We start from the raw sequence: 14,330 nt of genomic DNA on the forward strand, positions 1-14,330 counted from the left end.
GAATCAATAGGGATTAGGGCACAATAATGGGCTTAAACGATTGGATGGGAATCAGGTTGGTCCATGAAAGCCAATGTGAAGGCTGCATTGAGCAAGATGTGTGATTCCAGACATGGCTCATTTAGCGGAATCGAACCTGTAATGGAGAGGACCGGTAAAATCTGTCCATGATTGGCACGATGACCATGATTTAATAGGCCCCACTTATCCGTTGCCCATGTACAAACCAGAGGTAGTTTTTTTTTTTTTTTTTTTTTTTTTGTACAGTGGCGGCTCACACTCGACGGATGTGAATACGATCAACAAGATCAGAAAATAGAAGACTATATAAGGGTACAGACACTGGCCCGTGACTAGCCCAAATGAATCTTCCAAAGTGATGGGCTGCATAGGAGGCAATTCAGTCTGCAGCACCGTTTGCCTTCCTGTATACATGCGTGGCCTGATAGGAGACAAATAAGTGAGCAAATTTTAAAGAACTACACTCGCTGAAGAACCACCGGCAGTTTTCAAGGGGTCCGATCCAAGTGGGCGATGCAAGTCTCAGTCTATGGCTTGAAGGGTTAACTTGGAGGCCGGTTTTTGAATTAAATCCTCCTCCAAGTCCTGTCCTGTTCATGATAATATCTCCACCACCATTTACTGAGGAGACGGTCGTTAAAGAAGTCTTAAGATTTAGGATTCACCCAAAGCTTCATAAGGACGACATGCTTTGTCCCAACCTATGAGCTGGTGAGGAGGCTTCACCGGACCATAAGAAGTTTCTCCTTTCTCTTGTCTATTCTCGTCCGAGCATCGAACAGCTGGCTTAGAACTGGTACAAGCAAAAGGAATCCGATTGTTTAATTAAAACAAAGCATTTGATGATCCCCACGGGTGCCCCGAGTGAGAAATTTCTTTAATCTTGGCGCATCATGACATTCTTATATTGGCTTCGCAACTATATATGGACCACGACCAGAAGTACTGCCTTTTTTTTTTCTTTTTTTCTTTTTCCTTTGATAGAAGGAGTACTGCTTCTTACTCCTTCCCCTCTCATGATAAAAACAGAAACCACTATACAACCATTATAACCTGTCCAAACAGAAACAAGAGCAAAGTTCATGAATTATATATACCTCTTTAGTTTCGATTATTCGCTGATTTTTTTTGAATATTTATATAGAAATAAAAAATCTAAAAAAATATCTTTTGATTAGTCTTTTTGGAATTATTACAAATAGTATCAGAGCGAAGTCGGTTCATAGCCTATTTGGACTAGAGAACACTGTAACACGGATTTATGAAGGCTGACCACGGGCCTATTGTAGTGCTTGTTATTAGATTTGAATGGATTTGAACTCTTAGTTTGACAAAGATGCTAAGATTTGAACAGAAGGAGTATGTGAGAATCGTGCGGACGTGTGTTTAATCCCGCTTCGATTATTCGTCGAGGAGGTTTTGGATACTTATACAAGACTAATAAACTCAAAAAAATATCTTTTGACTAGTTTTTTTTTGCATGAAGTCATGAGTTATTACAAATGCATTCCTCATTAATTCTTTTATTTACGGGGTAAACCTCCTCAAGGATCAAAAATGAAAGGGAGCAGAGCTCAAGGTCCAGTTGTTGGCCCCTTGATGCTGCCAAACAAGTCTTGCTCGAGCAAGTGATTCCCCACCCAAGGCTTCAGATTCTTGGGAGATGCCTAACTAAATGCAACTGGAGGTGGTGGGGAAGGGCATGAATGGCATCAAAAGAGACATCATTATGGCCTCATACATACCCCAAAGAAGGTTGGCATAAAATATTCGGAAATGCCAAGCTAGTTATCTTATGCCTTCTTCATCTTCTACGTATCTTTTGCATACATATCATCAACTCTTTGCTCTTTTTAAAATTGGACGGTCCTGGTGTACATGCATGCAGTGTCCTATTGTTCCACCAATACTAAACCTTACTTCAATTGCTCTTGATGCTCCTTCCATGTTCAAGTGCAAGTCTGATATTTTTTCGATGGAAAGCCATGATCACCATGTGCAACTAGTTTGGAGTGTAGTCTTGGGGACAATGATTGAGCCCAGTGAAATTAGGTTTTCCATGCAAAGGACAAGGAAGGTGACGGTTTGGAGAGGGGTTGATGGTCGTTGTGTCATGTCATACCCATGGTGGACGTGGTGCCAAGATCTACCTGTTCCCATATTTTAACCAAGGACTACCATCATACCAAAATTCAAATTCTTGGAAGTATAATCTATAAGTGTTATAAGAAATGAGAGACATGTAAAGGAACAAGTATATGTTACATATTAGGTGAACTATCTAGTCTAAATTAGATATGGATCTCAATTGGAATGAACTCACAAAAACAACCTACACTCAAACGACCCTATTGAGCTATAATCCCCATTTGATATTGCTTTTGGAAGGCTAAAACGCTGTTCTTGAAGAACCACAAACTCTTTCACATAATTTTAAGATATTTGGTAAAAATTTTGGTCGCTTCTAAAAGTTGAAACAAATTCTAAGAGAAAATTTTCAATCTAAAACTTTTAGGCAAAAGTTCTGCTTGAGACATATTGAGAAGCTTTCTTTTTGGCTTCCCACGAAGGAGGAGAGGGCTAACGGAGGAGACTTGATTTAAGTCCCAACAATGATTTTTTAAAAAATAATTTAAAATACTTTTTTTAACATAATGGATTCAATTGGTGCACTTGTTTATGCCTGCCATAATCAAGTAATTAAGTTTTTGAATCTATTTATTATATTATTAATAAATATAAAAAAGTTTACAAATTAACAATCCTTTAAAATAACAATTTGATAGTACAATATAATAATAATATAATAATATTTTATTGTATTATAATGATATTATATTACTACAATTATTATTATTCTAATATTTATACTCCTTTAAAATAATAACATATTATTGCATTATAATAATCATATATTTTATAATAAATATAAAACTATTCGTTATAATTTATATTACTACAATTACTTTACAATAGCATTTCTCAATAAAGTGGGAAAAAATATAATAACTATAGCCTCATCCTTATATATGGAGAAGCTATTTGTGAATTTCATGTGAGGACCCATGCGGGCGTATGTTTCGTCCTACATCGATTATTCATCGAGAAGATCTTAGGTACTAATACAGGACCAAGGAACCAAAAAATATCTTCCAGCTAGCCTTTTTGGGTGAGGTTTTGGGTTGTTACAAATGGTATTAGAGCAGACCCGACCCATAACCTACATGGACTAAAGAACATTGCTGCGTGGATCTATTAGGGCTGACCATAGGTCGATCGTGGTACTATGGTGGAACAAGACTTAGAACAGAGTAATCAGATGGCCGAATTTTGGGCACATACTCGCTTCACAGGCCTATGGGTCCAAAATGGGTCTAAGTGGAGCCAAGGTCAAGTATGGGCCTAAGGATCTTAGTGACAGCCCTAGTGGGCACATATTAGAATCTGGGATGGGATTCTCGGATTCCAAGCGGGGATTTTATGCAGGAGATGAGCCTCATGATAGGTGTGAGTTTGATTCATATTAGTATCTTAGCTTGTGTGCAGCATCGCATGGCTCATGCATGGTCGGCCAAATAGCAGGCTTCTCAATTTCTGATACCTATGGTCTTGCTTTAATTCCTCCATGCCTCTCAACAAGGCTTCATATTTTCACCTCAGATTATTAAAACAAACTCATGGGATTAGGTATGCTGTGGTCCTCTTCTCCTTGAGAGCTCAACAACCACTTGGAGGACGACTCTACCTTTTGTTCTTGAAAAAAATGGATAAATGACCTTCTCAGTTAGTGTTTAGCTTTCTAAGATCAACAACAACAAAAGCAACAATAGTGACAGTAATTTATTAATTATTTGGTATTATGGTTGATATTGAAGAGAGCATTGGAATAAAACTTGTACTATTTTTTGCTTTATGTTTACATTTTTTTTCTTTTGTTTGAATGAAATAGATGTTGCCACCAAAAGCATTAAACATTTCACAAATAATTTGTTTTAAAAAAAGAATTAAACTGTATATCTTTTCAGTTTAGTTCATTTTTTTTCTTATATTTTTTAAAACAAAAATAATACCAAACAACGGGAACCTCCTGCATCCCAAATTGACCTAAAAATACCACCTATAGGGACAAAAGGATTATGGAGTTGTATGTTAGTGCTATCTTCATCCTCTTCTTCTTCTTTTCTTTATATATGTATCCTAACACTCAAGCATTGCATGGAGCAACTTTTTTCTTATATTTGATGATAGTGCCTTCTTTGTTGGGGGCACAAATTAGGTCAACAGTTACATTCGGAACCCCCATGATGATGACCCCAAAAAAGAGAGGGATGAGAAAAAGCATGCTGGCCTTGGGCGACAGCCATTAATGGCATGCGTTCTGCTCGTAGTGGAGGTGGATGGGACGGCCATATATTATTAAAAAAACAAAGAACACATAATTACACCACAAGTACTAATAATTGGATGGTAATGTCGTGACTGTTGAATTGTTTATTGTCTGCAGGGTTGGATTCTTGACGTGATATTAGAAAAGTTTTCTTTGCTCCCATCAATTCTACTCTTGGCATTTTGCACAAAAAAAAACAAAAAAATTGCAACCCAAACCCACTGGCTCTCATGGTCTATTACCCACTATTTTACATACAGTTATAAGGTCAACATTTAAATTAAGTTGTAATTTTATTATAAAAATTAGGCAGAGTAACTACTGGACCTTTTCATGATTCATTTGAACTACCGTATGAGTCTGAATATCTGTATAAGTTCAAAATGCGCTGACCATTGGAAAAAACAAAAAAAAAAAAAAGAAGAACACTAGGGTAGTAACCTGTTTTCTTGTTGATGTCTCTGAGCTTTCATTATCTCATGAGAATGGAAGAATTTTTTAGCAATACTTGTGCTTTTCTTCTTATGCCTAGTTTTTAGCGAGAAAATAGTCTTCCATGCATGCAGCCGTTCTCTCTTATTTGGCTATGGAAAACAACCTAAACATGTGTATCTCTCCAAACTTGGTTGTTTTATGCACTCCATAAGGTCATGATGCCTGTTCATTTTTCTCCAGGCTAGATATCAATACTCCATTTACTTTGATCCAATCATTGCTCACATACATGCAAAAAGGTGGCCATTCCTCTCAGGTCCTATCATTTGATGCTGTTAGTTCTTATTTTTGATTGAATGAGATCAGTAGGACATAGGGGGAAAGGTATTTTAACTTTAGTTGCCCGAGGATTCGTTCTTCTCCAGTGCACAAGATCAGGTAGTCATTTATAGCTCACTCAAAGCTCCACAGTTCACTGGGCCAGGAATCTTTCCCTCTCACCTTTGAGCACAAAGAAAGGTGGCAGCATAAAAGAGTACAGCAAAAGGAGAAGCCAAGCCACGCTTCCCTCTTTCGTAATGGCCAGGTAGGCCAAAGGCCATCATCTCTTGGGTCAGGCAAGACGTACTACCTTCTTGTGTGTCTGAAATTATCTATGGTCCAATCATCTTGTAGGTCATTAAACTGTTCGAATTTGTTATAAATGATCCCAATTAATACTGCAAGGTTATATACTTTCAATTTTCTTAAATATTTTGGGTGCTTGAAGAAAGCTATAGGCCTATTTTTGTAAATGTGGATTCTAATTAATGCTTCCATGTGAGTTAAGTAGTGGAGTTTTTGAATGCTCGTGAACAGGCGAAGGGCCCAGAGATTCAAAGAGTGTGTACTTTGTCACAAACCGTTATTTACAATTGTAAATGAAAAAATAACCATTATTAATCTGATCTAGCCTTTGACTTGCTATCTTTTGGAAGACGAAAAGTGGCTTCTTTCCAAAGCCAGCTGTTATCCACTGATGCCAAATGATGGCAGTAAACTTTGATTATTTTTTTCTCAAAAAATATTAAGAACTCGTTTAGTTCGGAAAAAAAAAAAAATAGAATTTATTTTTTGAAAAGCTAATATATAGAGGGAAAGTGGCACATATAAAGTGGTTTATATTTGATCAAGCATCTACTTTTGTGAAAAAATTCCATATAATATCAATTATATTCTTACTTAGAGAAAAAATCTTACTCCATTGTATCTAAAAGCTTAAGAGTATTGTTTAAAAAAAAAATTATTTCATTTTTCGACTAGTGAAAATTGATTTTTTTTATGTACCACATAGATTTTTCTTTTTCATAAAATATGGTAATCTTATTTTTATGAAAAAGCCATTTTTTCATCTCTTTTGTTTGAAAACTCCAACCAAATATTTTTGACTGTGCTTTTCCCCCCTCTCTTCCCATAAACTAAACATGTCCAATAATTTCAAATAAAATATAATTTTTAATTTTTAAAAATATATATTTTTTTAATCTGGTGAACAATAAGAAGACCAATAACAGCCACATTTTCCATCATGAAGCAGCCATTGCCCTTTTTTTTCTACAAAACAATGATAATTAAGAATATTTCATGCTACTCCACTTGGTTAATTTTCCTCCTTTCCATCTGTAACTTTTCATGTGAGGAGGAAAAAAAAAATCAAAAAGCAGCTGTTGTATACATGCATCAACTAAACATGGATTGCTCCATCGGCTCTTATAATATTGAAATTTCTGTTTCTCGGAAAAAAGAAAAAAATTCATGGCTGTTTTCCAAAACCTTGGCATATACTGCTAACACAACGCGTTCAGGCATAAATGGTTGAAACTTAGAAATGAGCATAAACTCATCTGTGTTTCCTGATCTGCAGTAGTATCTTTTCGCTTTCGACATGGCTGTGGCTCTAAAGATGCCTAAAGGCTTCAAATGAAGAAGCTTTTGATAGGCCATAATGATGGGTTTAAACGGTCGGATCTCAGGTAGATCCACCAAGGAATAAAGGCATCCAATGCTCGATACCTTAAGAGTTAAGACTCAAATTTGAATTCAGATAGTAAGCACTAATTAAGTTCAGGTTTTCCAGCACCATAAAAACACATAACTTACTGAATCAAAAGGTATGAATCTTTGCAGACTTCAAGGGAAACTATTAACTGGGCTGTTTTAATCACATAAGACATCTAACATTAGATGCTGATAAGTGATCTAGTGGGCAAATTGATACAAAACCAGAAGTATGTTATTTCTGTCCCCCTTCTAAATAATAATGTGTGTTGGCGTTTTGTTATATGCTAACACATCAAAAATCTGGTCATATTTATACCATAAACTGAGCTTCATGGCCAGCTCCAATAACTTTAACAATATTTTTTAGTAGTTTCAAGTAATATGACTAGTTTTAAGTAAGATTGACTTTCACATTTGAGTAAGAAAATCCACAACCAAGATAATTTTGTCCTTTGTTAACACAAATAATATTAGGTAAGCTGCTTTAGATATGTAGAATTTTCCAGTATTGGGACTTCCCAAAACATGAAACATGAAAATTCTGGGAGAACTATAAATACTACTACAGCTGTTAGGTTTACCAGGTGTAGGTTATGATGGTAGGCCATGGTATCACAAGAGATATGATGTGGCCTTGAAAGCCAGATAGAGCTGGTATTGAATCATTCCTTATCAATGTGGCAACCATCATAAATGTTCTTCTTTGTCCCTTGTATATCTGTAATTATTTACATATGTAGAATAAAGTTATTCTTGCCTACTTGTCAACCTTCTTAGGTTGTCAGCAAAGCTCCTTTATTATAAGATTCAACCACATTTCTTTCTTATTAGAAGCTACACCTCCCTGTTCTCGGAGCTAATGATTGAACTCTTAGGGGGATTGGAAAGGGGGATGAGCAGCATGAGCCATGCTGCGCTAATTGTGGGCATGATTCCAAGATCTAGTTGTTCCAGGGGCCGAGGCTGCGGTGTGAGTATCTCCTATCTTAAAAAAATGAGAATTGAGAAGGGTTACAAGCAGACAGATGCATGCATTTATTTTCTTGAGATTTTTTTTTTTTTTTTAGGAAGCCCATCAGCTAATTACTCTATAATAATCTTTTTTTTATCGCTCTGAATCAGCATGAATCAAAGTATTTATTTTCGAACTTATATTTTTTATTCTTTTATTAATATGAGAGCATTGTAAAATCATAGTATTTTGCGTCCACCCTTACATACATGTTCATAGATGTACAAGACATCTGCAATATTTGTTGCCCATAGAAACACACAACTGCGAATGGATAACTTTAAAGATAAATTGCTTCGTGTGTGTGCATGCATTGAAATCATAAGGGCACTTCTCCTCAAACTTAACTTCAATGATTTTTTTTTTAAGAATTCTGAAAATAATGTCTGTATTTTAATCCTAATTTTAGCATCGTCTCTTTTTATATACAGTCCGTCCTACAGAAGGAATGCTTTTTGTCATCCACCAGCCCTCATTATCATCGACATGTTGTTATCAATAATCATAAGAATAAAGTTTGCCCATGTATTCCATCTATTAAAGGCTCTATTTAGTGTTTCCATGCACGAAGGTTAGCAAAATTTTGCTGGTAAAAAATATTTATATTTAGTTGTCATAGGACTATGGTCAAGGAGCAAATGCAAATGACACACATTGAACAAGAGGCTAAATTTTAGACATAGGAGTGGTACCCTGAGAGATATAGGTAGCAATTTTAACATATAACTAGATGGCACTACAAGTAACATACAAAAGTAGATTAACTTTGCAAAAAGAAAGGAGATTTTTATGCCCCCTGCTCTGCTTCCAACAACTTGAAAGTGGATAAAAGCTCTCATTTTTACATATAATTCTCCAATATTAATCTATTTATATTACTTAAATAATGATAAGGATGATGATGGTAATAGTTTATTCTTTTAGTTTTATCATGCATCCATATGGGTATTTTAATAATTTCAGTAGTAACTAAGTATTTAAAAGGTATTTGTTGCTTGAGACTCGGACAATACATGCCTCTTGGATGACATTCGTCAAATGTTGTAACATAATAGTCTAATCATGAACAGTGTTTTTTTATAAGTTGGGCACGAAGAACAAAAATAGTTTGCGTGTCTCCGTCATTGCCACGTCTTCTCTTGCATTGTAATTATATTAATGCCCCATGGGTCTTCAATTCAGGTCCGGATCGGATCTAACCAGAGCGCATCGGATCGAATTATAAGTCAACTCAACGCATTTGCAGTAGACTTAGAGGCTCTAAGCAAGGAGAAGTGCATCAACCTAAATGGGCACGTGCTTTTGTGTGCTTTTATTGGTGGTTCATAAAAGATTAATTAAACAAACACGCAAACAAATAGATTACTACTACTGATATATATAAAAATGATACATTTCCCAAGCATAGGGATTGCAAGTAGACTCGATGTAATTAAATAAGAGACTTCGGAGAGAGCAGATGGGATTCTTATCGAGGTTTGAATATCGTTTAACTAAAATCCAACATCATAATGAAGTTTGGATTTAAGGCTTACTTGATATAATTTTTATTTTTATTTTTAGTTTTAGTTTTAAAAGTTGATGAAGAAAAATAAGCTGGACTAGAAGAAAATATGTTTGATGGAACCTTCTTGTCTTCTTTTTAAACTGTTGATAGAATTTTTAGAACTTCTATAAGCAAAAATTTCACGCTTTCAACAAAGAAAAAAATAATACAAGGAGCAGCAGGGTTTGTATGTAAGTGCTATTATCAAAAAATGATGTTAATTTTTGTTGAATTCACCTAGTAATTATTATAATATGCATATGAAGTTAGTTAGTCCATGTAAATCTTTTTCTTACAAAAAAGGTTCATCATAACCAATACCTTTAGGACCTTTGACTGTCTTAAAAATCCAAAATCTTGAAAGAATCATATGAAATTAAGAATTTATAAAAGTAAAATAGAGAGGCAAACAGTACTACAGATTAGATGATATTATAAATGACCAATCTTATACTATGAACGGTTTTGCCAGATGTTTCTACTGGGATTTTCAGAACTGTGGATGCTGGATAGAGTTCCACCATTTTTTTTTTTTTTTTTGCTTAAAACGGGTGCTTCAGACAATGCATGTCCGAATGCACCCAAAAACATCAAAATACAAAATCTCGCGTAGTGCCGATGGCAACTCCCACTCTCCTATCCACAGGACGTATCCCGAATGGTGTGCTGCATATGCAGCTACCCAATCAGCCGCCCCGTTGGCCTCCCTGAATACATGCTTAGCCTCAAGGGCCACACCATCCCTCACCATCATCCTAATATCCCGGATCAAAGGATGGACAGTGCTCTCCCGCCGAATCCACCCTATGACAGTGGATGAGTCGCCCTCCAAGATGATCGAGCTAGCCCGCAGTACCCGCCGCGCATGGCAAAGGCCGCACAGTGGATGAGTCGCCCTCCAAGATGATCGAGTTCCACCATTTTTCCCTGGGGGCATAAAATTATAAAAACCTTTGAGCTGAGAGCTCTTTGGAGTCATCACAAGGTAGTGCAGTTTAAGGGTCAAGAAGCTTTCACATGTGCCTTTCAAAGATGACGACTGCCCCACCAACTACGTTGTCAGATACGGAGAAGACCACACATTGTGTGTGTGATTTTTAACTAGGGCTAGGACAAAATTGTTGAAGCCAAGGAGTCGGTTCAAATTATTAAAGCTATTGTGCTTGACCAAGTCTTTTTCAAAAAGAATTCTTTCTATGAAAGTTATCCTTTATATCTAGCTAGTGAGCTTTTCTATCAAATGTTACTCATGAATATTTCAGTCTCAGTCGCTTAGACATCCTTTTAGATCCTGTATTTGCTCAAAATAGAAAACAAAAATACTCAACCATCATCAACTTCTCTCTTGACTGAGGTTGTTAAGGCCAGAACAATCATTCTAAGGCCAGCTATGGCCGGCAGGGGACACTATATATAAATTGCCGCCGACTATCTTGACATCATGTGATCTCTAAACATAAAGTTTTCTGGAGATGTTTAAATATTTGGTATAGTTATCGAAAATAGCACTATAATACGAAAAGAGTATCGATACGCGAACACCTCTCCCTTCGTGGCTCAATTTTTGATCCTACTTGATGCCAGGGTTTGGTGCAAGATGCAACATGGAGGTTAAGCCATTCATCGAGCACCTTAGATTAAGGAGCAGAGAGGAGAATTGAACGGTGCTTGATGATTTTTTTGGTGAGACATGTTTATTATACCAATCTAATGAAAATGCATGCAGAAATTAAAAAATAAAATATACAAAAATTCAAGAGAAATATCAGACACAGCAGTCTACAACATAATTTTCATATAATTCGCCGCACAAGCTACCATTCAATCTCGCCGCTACCAAAAAGTTATCGTGAACATTATGAGAAGTCTTCAGATGTTTCGTCGCATATGTCAATCCTTTTCATTCTGTACGTAACTAAAACATTGGTACCTTCGTTATCATCTCCTGAGAAGCTCGATACATTTTTTTTTCATAAAAATAATTTTGTAAATTAAAAATTATATAGGTTTTGTGTTTGCGCTTGATGAATGCCCCAACTCACTGAAAAGAGCCATATGCGGGCCCATTAGGAGCAGTCATCACGTGCACGATTCGTGACCATTAGCTCGCAGACCCGCTGACGTCACTCCTCTGGAACTTCCCAAAAGAGTCCAAGCTGCCAGTCCGGTTGGGAAGCATACATGCATGCAAGGGAATCGTGGTCCTCCACGTTTCCCGTTTCACGTTTCGCTGGTCGTTTCCCCACCTTGCTCCAAGCAGCAGCAAGACACGAGGGGTCCAATCGGTAAAGCCGACCCGAAAACAATTAAAAAAGTCATTTTGTTCCCCGGCTTTTTTAGAGAAAAATAATAATATAAGGGAATATTGTTGTTGAGTTTTTTAAACTTTAGTCATAAAGCGTTATGAACTTAAAAAACTTTTTTTTCTCGGCCACATTTTTGTTCCCTCTGGCCGACGGTCGTTTCTCGGTCTTTTGCGGGCATTTCACGACGCGAGCGCGGCTGGACACAGCTGGATCGGATTCGGACACTTGTTGGCTTGGAGGAGTCGTGCTGCCATGTCCGTCCCCTTTCTTCCAAAAACACCCTCCATATTTTTAAGCTACTCTAATTACGCATGCTCTTCATGCTTTTCTCTATCCCTTGAATCTCCCTTCTTTCTTTTCTTTCTTTCTTCTTTTTTTTTTTTTTTTACTGAAATAGATGTACCATATAATCAAAAAAATCAAAAGATAACAAGTCTCGAAGTGCATCAGGTAGTCCCCTCTCTTCCAACTATAGAGTCTCCCCAAAGTGGTTAGCCACATAGGAAGCTACCCAATTTGCTGCCCCGTTGGCCTCTCGCTACGCATGCTTGGTCTACGGGCCATCCCACCCCTCACCATCTTTCGAATATTTTTAAGAGAGGATGGTAACCACCCACCCCTCCTACACTCTACTAGATCCAACCAATGACAGTAGCCGAGTCACCCTCAAGCACTAAGGTATTGGCCTGCAATACATGTCAAGCATACTTAAGGCTGGTCCAGGCAGCTCTCAACTCCGCCTCTAGGATAGAGGTATTAAAAATCTGGCAATCACTAGCCGCAATTATCTTGAAGTCTGGACCTCTAATGATGAAGCCTGCTCCTCCCCTACTATCGCCATCTAGTATACATCCGTCGAAATTAACCTTGAGAAAGTTTGGAGATAGGGGCTCCCATGTGAAGAACACCGGGCGAGACGCTCCAGGAGCATGATAAGAGCCCTAGATGTCTCGAACTGTCAAGGTACCATCCAACATATGTGACTGAGTTATCTCAGCTGCGTGGCTCCAGGCCTTTTCGACGACGAACCTTGGTGGGGTCGAGGGGGAGCTCTTACCAAACGTCCAAGCATTTCTGGATAGCCAGATTTGGTATGCTATATAGGTCAGCACAGTAGTCGCCTACTTGGATCGTGGGGCAGATGCCCATCGATTGACCTTTTGCGGGAATGAAGATGTATCACCCCAGATCTCGGATGGGACCATGGCAACAAGCTAACCTCCAAATAGTTGGACCATGCGAGTAACATCCTACCATGCCCCTTCGGGAAGGAGGAGGTCGCAGACCTGCAGTCCTCCTGGGGCGTCGACACTGAGATGGCAACGAGTCCACCCATGCATCATCCATCGCATCCACGTTCTGTCCATCACCAATAAGCCACCTGCAATTAGACAAAATAAGATGCACATACTTGCCAATTTTCTGCCACGAGGGGGAGCAGCGCCAACCCCTAATCACCAGCTCACCTGACTGAACCAGATTATACCGGGCTGCCATCACCTGACTCCAAAAGTACTGGAGCTCTAGGACGAATCTGGCCGCATGCCGGGTGATCAAAGCCTCTCTCCACATCACGAGAGACTGCACTCCCAGACTGTCGGAGCGAGTTGGCAGACAGATCGACTCCCAAGCCACAAGGTGCAGCCCACGGCCCTCACCGAGCGATCCCCAGAGAAAACCCCTAAGAAGCCGCTCGATCCTTACCAGCACCGTCTTCAGAGCTGAATCTCCTCATTCAGGTCCATTTCTTTCTAATGGAGTTTGAGATCTATGTTTGGGAGATGATCATTCCCATGTTCATGCCGAACGTATTATGGTGCGTAGCAATAGATGTTTGCTCGGCACATTGCAGGAAACAAGCAAAATTTTATTATTTACATAATACGTTTTTCCATAGCTTGTTGAATCTACTACCAATTTTACATCTTTTCATCCAATTCTGAGGCTAGTATTTTGCTAAGAAATGCTATGTCAACATAAAAATGTCATTTTTCATGAAAGTTATATGTAGGTGACATGCTTCTTTCTTTTTATATATGCATCGATGATTTGTGATATGATGTCGAGTACTAATTGTTGATTCATAAACTAAAGTTTGTATGAGCTGTGCGATTCCACTTTTGCGTGACACTGAATAAAGGAGGTGATGAATGCACATCCACGCATGCATCACTAACCACAATTATGATCCAAGCTGCATTTGATTGCAATATGGAAAACGTAGAGATAATTACTTTTGATACATTAATATTCTTCCATAATATTGTTAATTATGAGTTAATTGGATTGGACTTCAATTTGACTTTTATTTGTTTCTAACGAGTAGTTATTATTGAGATAGCTCGAAATACTGTTCGGTAGATACGGTAATAATGAGTAAATAAAGAGTTAGTACTTATAAAACTAGTCATACTGCAGATCAGTACAAAAAAATTTTAGTTTGGAATAATTTAACAAAAATGTAAATTTGAAAAGATGCGACAATATTTATGTGTTAATTAACTTTTTCTCGCTTGATCCTTATTATGCCTCGCCTCATATGTTTCCCTCTTCCTTCTTTCTTGAAAATTTTTAGAGTCCAAA

Source organism: Phoenix dactylifera, chromosome 2, assembly GCF_051530095.1.
Source record: "Phoenix dactylifera cultivar Ajwa chromosome 2, Ajwa_hap1_PhDact_Kaust_v1.1, whole genome shotgun sequence".
NCBI lineage: Eukaryota > Viridiplantae > Streptophyta > Magnoliopsida > Arecales > Arecaceae > Phoenix > Phoenix dactylifera.